This window comes from Motacilla alba, chromosome 3 (genome assembly GCF_015832195.1).
Source record: "Motacilla alba alba isolate MOTALB_02 chromosome 3, Motacilla_alba_V1.0_pri, whole genome shotgun sequence".
NCBI lineage: Eukaryota > Metazoa > Chordata > Aves > Passeriformes > Motacillidae > Motacilla > Motacilla alba.
This window is the reverse complement of record NC_052018.1, coordinates 106,609,268-106,621,363: the sequence shown is the minus strand read 5'-3', so window position 1 is coordinate 106,621,363 and position 12,096 is coordinate 106,609,268. Positions and strand designations below refer to the sequence as shown.

General features: G+C 42.2%; 1 protein-coding gene across 3 annotated transcripts in view; it reads right to left on the bottom strand.

Annotated features, from left to right (window-relative positions):
- TP53BP2 (tumor protein p53 binding protein 2) overlaps window positions 1-12,096 on the bottom strand; it is a 52,742-nt gene that overhangs the window by 36,757 nt on the left and 3,889 nt on the right. Inside the window, exon 1 of one of the 3 annotated variants that reach the window (XM_038131584.1) lies at window positions 1,317-3,317. The exons of 1 other annotated variant lie outside the window; for it this stretch is intronic. The gene's annotated coding sequence lies outside the window, so the exon portion shown is untranslated. Of the gene's footprint in view, window positions 1-973; window positions 1,261-1,316; window positions 3,318-12,096 lie in introns of those variants that run through there. One more of the 3 variants, XM_038131585.1, reaches the window with a different exon arrangement.

Genomic DNA, 12,096 nt, shown 5'->3' with positions numbered 1-12,096 from the left:
CATACACTAATAGCATTCAAGTATTCAGGTTTCAAATATTCACAAGAACACTCTTATATGGGGGATGATGTAAATTAAAACACAATTCCTGAAACTACCTGAGTTCAAAGGGACACATTTCCCCCCCTCCTCATGTTTCTAGGGAAAGATCTAACTCCGATCATAAAATGTCAGCAATGGGCAACAATCAGCAAAACTCAGTCCCTCATAACATATAACCAAGAAGAGAATAGATTAAAAAAATATCAACTTAACCCTGTTTTTTCACTATTGTCTGGATTCCCAACTTTAGGGAGGCTTCCTGCACAGCATGCACTATACAACACAAACCATGACATCTATTCACACAGTACTCTTCAGCTTCAAAGCACTTTATGACCAGGAAGTCATGACACAAGCAAGCAGTTTCCTACTTTACAGGCAGGGAAACTGAGGCACACAAGGAGGCAACAGCAAAGTCAATCCCATTATTTGATAGCCAAACAAGCATACTGCCTCTGGAAAAATTGATTCATTTTGTTAACTTGCATCAGAGCTAATAACATCATTCTGTACCACATTCTTTATTAGCTGCATTTCAGACTGAAACCTAATCCCTTCAAGCACTCATTACCTGTGTTGAAGGTTTTTATATTTCCATAACACAGCTAAGTAATGGTTTTAGCTTGCATAACAAATTTTCTCAGCTCTCATTTTTAAGGAGACATTAAAAGTCATTATTTCAGGTCTTTTCAAACCTAAACGGTTTCTGTGAATTTACATGCTGAACTAAAATGTAAATTTAGAAGCTAGTTTTAGTTAACTGAAAAACTAGCAACATATAAATTTTAGAATTCATAGATTTACTATCACATTTCAAGTACAGGTGAGAGAAATAACTGCATTTACCCACAGTTTAAACCACTACTAAGTCTTCCCTGATAAATACAAAACCCCTCCACACAGAGTTTTAAATTTAAGTCTTGTATCTTACCTAGAGGGAGCAATGATGCCGCACCTTCCCAGATGGCTACAAAGAAATCAGTGGCTAAAACAGATATTTTTGCTGACTTGATGCAACTTTCTAAACAACAGAAGACAGCCTGCACAACAGCACATTTTCCTGTTCTGAGAAGCAGCAGTCAGAGCTGGTGCACAGTTACAGCTCTCCATTCAGTGCAAAGTATACCACAACAACAGAGTAATTCAGTGATTCTTCTGCATGAAGTTCCTCAGAACCTGAAAACCGTCCTTCCATAGGCAACATCCTCCCTTATTGTGCCTAAAGATTAAGGTAAGCAAAAGATTAAGGTAAGCAAAGATAATAATAGACTTACTAGAACACAGGCACATGGGACGACTGCTATCCCTGATCCTTTTCATATTCAGCTGTTCAAAAAGGGTTCAAGAGAAATGCAGAGTAAAGTTTAATCCTTGCCTCCAGCCACACCCAAACGCACGGAGTTCAGCTCTTGCCATCTCCGCACACACTATTCCGTTTATTTTGCACTGGCTTTGGGCCATAAATCTGAGAAAGGAAGTTATGATGCAAGGTAGGTGGAGTACAGTAGGAAGCACCATGGGATTGTTCAGATTATTCCCAGTCTATATAAAGCACAGCCCTTTTCCCTTTTCATTGTACCACAGCAGAAAACAAGACTGAGCCTTTACTCTGAATGGCATGGTGGTTTCTGCTTTAAACAATAAGTTTGTTACGCATTTGTATTTTATCTTAAGCAAAAATGTCAAATTTTTCCAGGACTTAAAATACAACATACAACCATGTGCGCTTTGAGGAAGGGATGGAGAAAATGAGCTGAAAGCAGCAAAGAGAAAGCTTTCCCCTTCCTTTTTTCTTCTCCTCCCTCTTATCCTTACTGTGGAGAGAACAGAATGAAAGCCATCTGCTTATGGTATATGCTAGTTCAACTGGGCAAAGGCTATAAGCACAAATGTCACATTACATCTCACTATCAGGCATCTGAATCATCGTGATGGGAATCTGAAGAGCTGCAAGGGAAACAGCCCAAGTTCTGGCCAAGTATTGTTACTGCCTGAAATTAATGGATGGATGTTTGCTCTCATTCTACTTCATGGACTGCAACCTCAACAACAGAACTCAGCACTGCAGGTCAGACTTACTAATGAGGAATATGCAATAACAATTTTCCTGCCAAATCTTGTAGAAAATCATTATCTTAGATTAGCAATTTTGATTTGGTGAAGTCTATCAGGACTGGTAAACACAGGATTCCTGACCTACATCCCCCCTTCTTTCAGCTGAGCATTATGCACCCAGTCTTTCAGAGAGCTTTCCAAACAAAGACTTTTACTTTGAACCCAAGTTACGTTTTCCAGCTCGACATTTTTCTTCAGGCATTTTCATACACAAGAAAGCAAAAGTCCTCCCACAAGCCAGACACCAGAAAGGTCTATGCAAATAAAGCTCACTATTTTGGATGAACACTCAGCACAGGAGCAACCTAACACCCCATTCCTTGGCTGAGCTACACATATCACACAAGGCAAGAAAATCTCAAACAAAGGTGGCTTTTAAAGCCACCCATACTTTTACACCACAAGTATCTATTGCAACATCAGCATTTACAAGGAAAAAAAAATTCTATAAGTTTGTAGTGGGTTGACCCTGGGTGGATGCCAGGCTCCCACCAAAGCCTCTCTATCACCCCCCCTCTGCAAATGAATGAGGGAGACAAAATATAATTAAGGATTCATACATTGAGATAAGAAGCTGGAGATCACTCCCCAAGCAATGTCACAGGCAAAACAGATTCAAATTAGAGATATTAATTGGATTTATGATTTAAAAACTCAGAGCAGGAAAATAACAAGTACAGTAAGACTTTTCCCCCACCTCTCCAGCTCTAGATCTTCCCCCCCAGCAGTGAAGGGAGATGGGAATAGGGATTGTGGTCAGTTGTGGAACAACATCACATGTTGTTTCTGGTGCTGCTCAAGGAGAGGAGTCCTTCCCCTGCCACAGAGAGGGGATAGAGATCTCCATGAGAGAGTGCACCCCAGGGTAACAGTTCTCCACAAATTTCTACAGCAAAGGCAGGTCACTCTAACAGAGTTCAGTGCTTCAGAGGCACAGCCTGCTCCAGTGTGAGCCTCCCACAGGGTCACAGGTCCTACCAGGAAACCTGCTCCAGCATGGGCTCCTCTCTCCACAGGTCTGAAGGTCTCCTCCAGGAGCCTCTTCCACCATGGGCCTCCCACAGGTTCAGAGCCTATTCACAGCCTCTTCTGAGGCATCCCCCTGCTCCAGTAGGGGTCTCCTCCATGGGCTGCAGGTGGAGCTCTGCATCCCTGTGGACCTCCAAGAGCTGCAGGGGCACAGCTGCCTCACCACAGGCTGCCAGGGAATCTCACTTCCAGGGCCTGGAGCACCTCCTCCTCCTCCTGAGCTGACCTCGGTGTCTGCAGAGTTGTTCCTCTCACATATTCTCACTCTGCTCTTCTCCAGCCATAATTACATTTGCACAACATCTTTTTTTTTTTTTTTCCTTCTTCCTAAATACGTTATCCCAGAGGTGCTGCCACCATTTTTGACTGGTCCAGCCTTGGTGAGCAGTGGGTACATCTTGGAGCTGGCTGGAATTGCCTCTGCTGGACATGGAGGAAGCTTCTGGAAGTTTCTCACAGAAGCCACCCATGTAGCACCCCTCCCACACACCAAAACCTGGCTACACAAACCCAATACAAGGATAAAAACCAAACAAATTGGTCTGTAAGATATATAAAATACATTGGTTTCACTAACACCTCTAGGAAACCACAGCCTTTTACTGAGCACACACATTTGCCAGCACCAATCACCTACAGCTCGTTCTGCTCAGACCTGAATCCACTTGAATTTGCACCAATGTAGTTACACAACTGCAGAAACCCAGAGTAAACAAACCCTATATATATTCTTCATATTATACCACACAGCAGCACGTTCACAGATCCCTGTCACTGCCATCTGTGTAGCTCCTCTCCTTCAACATATATTCCCTTCCACCCCAAAATACTCTTTCCCTTTCTCCCCAAATCCTTCCTTGCAGCTCCTTGCAGACACCACTTTTGCACTGCTGGACACTTTACCATCAAGTCCTGCAAGCTGACTGTCAGAAAAGCAAGCCCACACATGGGGTTTGGGCTTGTTCTGTTGGTGTCCTACTTGCAGCTTGCTCCTCCTCCTCCTGGAGCCAGCAAAGGAAACTTGGATCTTTGGAGGTTTGCCCCTTCAAGGCAGACTCTGCCTCATCTTCTGCATTCAGCACTAAGTTATAAACATTTCATACACAAGCAGAATGAAATTAATGTTATTTTCAGGCAGATAAAAGAATTATACCATGTAATTCTTACAATAGATATGTACTACAGAAAAGGGGAACAGTCCAACTCATACAACATAATCACAGGGGGTTCCACTTGCTCTTCCTCCCATTCTTCAGTATCAAAACATGGGATGTTCCCAATGATCCTAAAGCCAAGGCAACATCCAAGCATAATGAGTGGGGTTATGAACTCAAGCTTAAGCCTGAATCATCTCAATTTTCTCTACTTACGTCAAACCCAGAGGAAGTCTTTGTACAAAATAAAAAAAAAAGTAGTAATAACTTCATAAAGGAAAACAAAAAAGAACGTAGGCTGCTCTTGCTGTAATAGAGCTTCCCCCAATTGGGAATAAGTGTTACAGTTCCTTCAGCCTCCTACATGGCCAGAGGCCAAAAAAGGGCCACAGTAAGTGCTCCCTGTTGGGACTTGGGAGAATTACATATCTCAAGACAGTCCTTTAAAATGCAGGTACTTTCTCACAATGAAAAGAAAGCTCAGTGTTTTTCCTGGCAATAAAAAAAGATTTTGTACAAGGCAAGACTCTTCCTGGAGAAAAGCAAAAATAGATGTGCATTAGGGATAAAAGCATATTTAACACCACCTACACCTAAACAACGCAGGCTATCACAGGATCTGGCACCTTTCCCACCCACACCACACCTCCCACTGCCTAAGACACCAACTCTTCCTGGGTTTAAAAACTCTCCTTTTCTGCAACTCATAATAATCTCGCCAATAAAAGGACAATCAACATTCATACCAGGAAGCAACTCCACCACAGCCCACCAGAACACGCAAGGCAAAGTCACATTTATCATACAGCATGCCTACCCATACACCAAGCACATTTATTACTTAAATTCTATTTACTGATACCAGGGGGCTGTGCTGGTGGGAGTACCCATGGGGGAGGGCAGGGTATGGAAGTAGAAGACAGGAATTTTTTTTTTTTTTTGTGAGTCAATGTATCTAAAACAATACTAAAAAAAAGAAAGAACAAGAGAGCAGTTTTGTGATGTAATAGCAACACAAAACAAATCATGTAGCAAGTCAGAAAAAATAAGTGCAGAACACTCATTTACTCCAAATCCAGCAACTTCACAGAGCTCTGTGCCAAGCACTTTTGAAAACACATTGTATTAGTCACTCCTCCAAGAAAACAGCTGTCAAAACCTGTGTCCTACCTCCATAAAACAATCCAAACCAAAACACTCATGACACAGGTAGGTCAGAGGACACACCATTTCTGGCATCTGAAACAATGACATGTTTAACCACACAGATTAATTCTAGTGCAGGAAAAGTCACAGGACACACTGGGCTGTTCTTGATGCAAGCTGGTCAATCTGGTACCCTAAAATGCATTACTACAGTGGCAAATTCAGAGGCACTTTAGCACATCACAGCCTGGGGTGACATCTCCTTTATGCTCCAATTCCAGAATGTGCTCTTCAGCCATCTACCTGCAGGACAAGCAAAAAACAAACCAAACCAACCCAAACTAGGAATTTCAGACCACACAGCACAACAGTGTACCTATTTACCGCTTTCAAAATCTGCTCTGTCTTCCTACATATTTGCTATTACAACATAGAGGCTTCCTTGTTACATCTTCTAAATATCACCAGAGTAAATTATATGTTTTTGTTAGTCCAATTTAATCCTTGCAGCGAGTGACAATACACAAAGATGGAGGAGAAATTCCCTGTATTACCAACTCTCAAGGGAGGGTATGTGGCATTCATATTCTCTGAAAAAATTCCTTTGCCCAGGATTTTTCTCCTGAGAAGCCTCAGAGAAAAGGAAAACAATTCTTATCTCATTTGTTTCTCCTGTGTTTTGCTCATGTGGAATGTGTTTGCAATTGTCTGATTGGATTCTGGTGCGAGTTGTTTTGACTCTTTGGTCAATTGGGGCCAAGCTGTCTCGGGACTTTCCAGAGTCACAAGTTTTCATTATTATCTTTTTAGCATTCAGTAAGCATCCTTTCTGTATTCTTTAGTATAATTTAGTATAGTATTCTTTAATATAATATAGTATAATAAAGTAATAAATTAGCCTTCTGAGAACATGGAGTCAGATGCATCATTCCTGCCTTTGTTGGGGCATTCCCTGCAAATACAATAAGGGTAGAAAGAGGATAAATTATCATCTGACTGCTCCTAAATGGAGAGCTGAGGCACACCATGATCCTCCCAAATCCACCTGTTATTTCTGATTGCACAGCCCCATGATAAATCACTTCCACCATGGAAGTTTTTAGCTCCTTTTTGCCTTTATTTGTTACAAAACATCACTCAAGTCCTTACTAATTCAAGGGGAAGCTACAAAAGACACATGGCTTTGGGTGTGGATGGAAACCAAAGGAACAAGACCATCCATTTGAGCAGCATCCTACTATTAAATTCATTAGGTGTAATGCCACACCACACCTTTGCAGAAGGGCAGCCCTTCCCAACTCACCACCAGCTATGGGTGGGTACACACTCCTGCTGCGTGGAAATGACCTTCACTTGTCACATCCAGGTGACTGCCTGGACACACAGCATTGCAGACAACCAACAGCCACCAGCCATGCCAAAGATGGCACAAAATGCCTGTGCTTGGTGATCACACCTATTTGACAACAGCTGATTTTATTATTAATATTCAAAGCCAGAGAGAAGGGGTTTTGTCCTACTTCTGGGCTGCAACACACAGGAAGTCATGAGTAACTAAAGCAGCATCCATTCAGCTGGCACAGAGGACACACTGAGCATTTGCAACAAAACAGATGGATCTTTGTTGTTATTTTGCAGGTTAAAAGGGATCAGTGGGGCTAGTCCAACACCAGAAATGATAAATGGCCAGACAGCCTCAGCCAACCACTTTACAGTAACAGGATATGTAAAACTACAACAGAACTGGGAAGGAGAAATCAATTCCCCTTGAGTCAGCCCATGAGCCCAAGCAATGGGCTGCTTGATCCAACCTTTGCTCCTGTGACGTGGAGCTCTAGACACTTTAACTTGTATCCCAAACATTCAGCACTCCACCAGACACTGCAGAAGGGTGGCAGATTGTAGAGCTGATCACTGTCTGGCAGGTTTTATTTAAGTGCTGCTCAGTCCTCACAGCTCTTTCCAGGCAATAGCAGGCTCTGTGCAGACACACCAGCTGAGAAGTGAAGGGAGAACAGTTCAGTAGGGCAAGGCAGCAGAGCTTGCTGGGTGGCTTCTGGCTTTACAGGTTGTCACCAAAGTCATGACAGTGAAGAAGACAGTGCTGTACAGAATGGTGGTTGCTTAGGTGATGTCACACCTATTTTAAATGAATTAAACAGAGAAGAGTTTAAACAAATAACATATTTATGCCAGGCTCCTCTTGCTTCAAGAGCTTCAGAAGTTGTCCCTTTCAGCCTGGTACCACTGGGCTGCTCATTCAGCTTCCCTGGAGGTAGAAAACCTTCTCTTAGCCAACACTGCTAAATACTATTTGCAAGAGAAGTACCCTAAAAAACAATGTTTTTCATGCAACACTGGGAAATCACTCTGAGAAGGGCCTTGTGGGCAAGACCTACGGACAGCACAGAGGCACAAGAGTGCAGAGGCAAGAAGCACAGAGTGCTGTGTCCATGGCTTCCCTGCACAGACCTTGTCTTGCAGCAGAATGTGTTCTCAAAAGGCTGGAAGATGCAGGATGGAGAGGCCACAGGGCAGCATGGCAGGACAGCAACGCTCTTCAGGAACACAGCCTGGACATGAGCCACAGCAGAGTCCCTTTGCCACCCTGGTATTTCACAGGAGAGCTCCCTGCCGTTCTCCAGGGAGGTCTGGTTCATTTTGCCTGGTCCCTTGCACTCTGCCTTTCATAACTCAGTGACAGCTCCCTCACTCCATTACAGCCAGAAATCAGTCGTTCCCTGCTATGGAATGAGCTTCTCCTGAACACTTGGTTATATGGAGAGACACACAGTTGTACTACAGCTAAGATCAGAGAAACTCTAACAAATTCTACAAATCCCATCCTTTAAAGGGTCTTCCCTGGCTTAGGATATCCAAAGATGGCAGGAAAGGGTTTCACTTGTCTGGAGAAGTCAGGCAGGAACTAACAATCACTGCTCTGTGTGATTCAGATTCTGACTAGGTAAGATTCTGCATTCAGGACAGCAAATGCTTACTGAGAGAGCAGAGTGAAAAAAGTGCACACTCTTAAAAAAAAAAAAAAAGAGAAAGTGCACTAGACAAGCCACCACCCTCAGGCAGCAGGGAAACTAGCAAGTTATAACTGTGCACAGGTATGACAGAAACAGCTGAGTAAGGGACCCAGCTACAGGGAGTAAAAGCCTTCCTCTAAATTCATATTATTTGCTAGCCCAGCCAAGTTGCGCAACTTCAGCTTTGTTCAGCAAAACTAAGGAACAGGAGTGTGAGATTCCTGTGTCTTGCTGAAGAGGCTTGTGGCTACTGAAATTCAGGAAGGGGACAGTCACCTTGTAGAAGGTCAAGCCTCCACACCTTGAGAATGCAAGGATAAACTACAGCAGGGTTTACGTGGAGCTTTCCAGCTCCTTGTTCACACACTCACAGGCTGCTGCTACACTGGAGCTACTGTGGTTTGGAAGAACACAGCTCAAATACATTAAAAAAATATTTTACTCTTTTAAATAACAGAAGGAAAATTAAATAAAAAAATACACAGTTCCAGAGACTCTCCCTTAGCTTTCAATTGAAAGAAACAATGGGATTTAACACCCTAATGAAATAGAGGAAAACCAGTAATCTAAACTTAGATCTAAACTGCTCCTTAAGTAGTTAAGTTTCACAAAATAGAAGTATCAAATGACAAGGAAAATCTCCTAACTTATTCAACAAAAAACCAAAACAAACCTCACATACTGCTTCTTATCCAAGATACATCTTAAACAGTGAAACAAGAATATTTATTTTATATATTTTAAAGGATTTGTGAAGAAGCATCTCTTTCAGGTCCCATTCTCAATTGTGGAATACAATGAATTCGCACTCGAGTTCTCTCCCCATTTGTGATTAACCCTACAAATCATTTAAATGATGTTGGATATGACAGACCTGTATTCCAGCTGCACCACAATGTACCAGGTTGTTTGACTCTACAGGTCCTCCACATCCCAGGCTGAGCTCACTGCATGACCTCTAACAGCTTCTGCTCACTTTATTCAAAGTTAGGATCCACAGCACTTGGCATTTTACAGATCAAATGTTTGATACAGAATAACTCAATCATGTCAGAACCTTTAAAGTCATCTTCTTGCCAATTCTGTGGGAACATGTCCATGTTTTTACATGAGTTTGGGTATTATAACCCAGGTACACTGAAGATAAAGGCTTTTAAGAATCAATTTTATTATCAAGACAACCACATAGAATAAGTGATAACTGCAGTACAAGCTTGATTTTAAAATGTTTATGCTTTACTTCGCAGAAGCATGAAATAAGCATATGAATAGGGTTTTAAAAGAAACACAAAACCCTAGACAAATGCACAAAGCTTTCCCCTAATCTTGCTTTTTAAAACAAACACGAGTAAAAGGTAGGGCACTGCACACACTATCTATCAAAGGTTCATATCAGATTAAAACCAGGAAGCATCACAGCAGTATAGACTCAATTTGTACAGAAACAACATTACCAGCTCTGCAAAAAAATTCTTGGTATCAACACCACAGAAACAAAACCCCAAAGGGTTCACCCTTAAGACACCAGCGGGTTCAACATCCAGGTAATACCATCCCTCTGGTGAAATACCCAAGGAGTACAAGTGCATGACTAACCCTAAACAGCAGCAGCAAGATCCGGAATGTTAATGATTAACTAAATGCAAACAGCAAAAGCAGAAGACAACTTTGTGCCCTTTAACACGTCAGAGTCACAGTTGCTGTCCCCAGCTCACTGCTCCCTCTCCATGAACATTTATCCCAAACTGCAGCAAGTTGTCTAACACTGTTTTAAACAACTTTTCAGATCTTTCATGTTCCACAGAAAAGTCTGAAACCTCTAAACCAGTTAAGCAGTAATGACTAAGAGAATTAAGTACACTTCACATGATGTCCAGGATTTCTGGTGACCTTTACTCACAGCATCATCCCACTGTTTGGGAACTGAAGATCAAAAAGACTCTGCCTGACTCACAAGTGACTAAGCTGACAGAAACCAGGCCTCAAGATAATAAAACTGAGAGCAAAGAGAAGTTTCATCTGCTCGTTACCTCCTGAATAAGAGCATCCTCCAGTTTCCAGAGCACTGAGAGCCTTCCACATTTCGCAAGATAGTGAAAACCCAGACATTAAAAGGTTGTTCCTTTGTTGTCAGTGGGCACATGCACAAGGAAGCAAGAAGTCCTTCTTCAGCTGTGCCACCAAGCCATAGGAGGCAGCTCGAGCCAGTCTTGTCAGGGTTATCTGACCCCTTCTCCAGGGAGGCTGTATTATTGTATTTGCAGGGATCCCCGTGGCAGGGAGGAATGATGAATCTGACTCCATGTTCTCAGAAGGCTAATTTATCATTTTATGATACTATATTATGTTAAAGAATGCTATACTAAACTATACTAAAGAATACAGAAAGGATACTTACAGAAGGCTAAAAAGATAATAATGAAAACTCGTGATTCTTTCCAGAGTCCCGACACAGCTTGGCTCCGACTGGCCAATGGGTGAAAACAACTCACACCAGAATCCAGTGAAACAATCTCCGAACCCATTCCACACATGAGCAAAACACAGGAGAAGCAAATGAGATAGGAAATGTTTTCATTTTTCTCTGAGGCTTCTCAGCTTCCCAGGAGAAAAATCCTGGGCAAAGGGATTTTTCAGAGAATGTCAATGCGACACTGTGGGGCAGAAAGGCACGACTGTGCACGTAATTAAACAAACTCCATAACACGAGCTGGGGGAGAGAAAGCAGTCCCCAAGGCAGGCTGCTAACAAGGACAGAGGCCAGGCAAACAGAGCACTTTCAAGACTGTTTCTCCATCAATAATTTGAAAGGAATGCTAGGCACACTGCCATCCCACTAGTTTATTCTGTGGAAATAACCTTTATACCTGCCTCTTTTAAAGTCCAACTGACTTGCATGTAAATTAATCCCACAAAGCAGATCTGCTCACCAAAAAAGCAGAGATCCCATCTGACAGCACTAGGAAGGAGAAGACAAAACAAAACTCTGTGATTTATCCATCCATCCCAAACTTCACGACAGCCTATTGGCCCTCGAAAGTGTAAATTCAAGAGCCCCATGAAGCACTCAGCCCCTGAACTGTTCAACAGATCACAAGAGGCATAATTAACTATTCCCATGGTCTCCACAGCTTGATCTGGTATGAATTTGTAATATTGCCCTTCCCCCATGTCTGATAAAAGCCACACAAAGAAACAAAGATATTAACACACTGCTGTGTAATGTAACACAAACTGCAGGTAGAGTGCTATGGTATTAAAAAATACACAGGAGAAAACAAATGCACTTGAAACTACTCCTGGAACAATTATTCACTGAACAGAAAAAAAAAAAAAGAAAAAGTAAAAAATATCTTGTTGTAACAGCATGAAGCAAAGGGAGGGGAAAAAGAAAAAGAGCACTCTGGGAACCTCAAGGCAGTGTTTTCTATTTTGCATAATAACAGGTCAGAGTCTGTAAGAGAAGTGCAAGAGGTTTGAGAAGTTTAGAGCTAAGACAGCACAGCAAAACAATCACCTAAGCTTTATTTAGCATTCTAGACAGAATACTTAAACACTGAGCACCACATTAAAGT